Source organism: Odontomachus brunneus, unplaced genomic scaffold (genome assembly GCF_010583005.1).
Source record: "Odontomachus brunneus isolate Ranch 3 - 2012 unplaced genomic scaffold, Obru_v1 Obru_scaffold_184, whole genome shotgun sequence".
NCBI lineage: Eukaryota > Metazoa > Arthropoda > Insecta > Hymenoptera > Formicidae > Odontomachus > Odontomachus brunneus.
Genome location: NW_022639634.1, coordinates 88,014 through 88,535, shown reverse-complemented (window position 1 = coordinate 88,535; position 522 = coordinate 88,014).

The following is a 522-nucleotide window of genomic DNA, read 5'->3' as shown; positions in this document are numbered from 1 at the left end:
TCTCTCTCTCTCTCTCTCTCTCTCTCTCTCTCTCTCTCTCTCTCTCTCTCTCTCTCTCTCTCCCTCTCTCTCGGCGCGAAAAGCGCGCCGACGAAAAATATATCGGCGCCGTGTATACATCAAGTGTTCATTTTTCAAAGCAACAAGTCTTGAAAAATCCTTAAGTTGAAGTGAATTCCGAGAACGTGAGAGAGCGAGAGAATTCACCATTCCCCTTATCTCTTTGAGCTGTAATCTTTTTTTCCTCCTTTCTTTCTTTCATTCTTACTTTCGCGAAATATCTAATATAATGTAATGTTCCGAGATACGCGAGCTTGAGATGTGTATACAGTGATGGGAAAAAGTTCCGGAACGGTGAAATATCTCGAAAACTAAGCATTTTAGAAAAAAATGTTTCAGATAAAAGTTGTGGCGTTTAAAAAGATGTATTTACTGATCACATCAGTTTGACCTTGGGTTGCGTAGCGAAGGTCAGGTCAAGGTCACATTAATTTTTTTAAATGGAACACCCCATTTTTCATT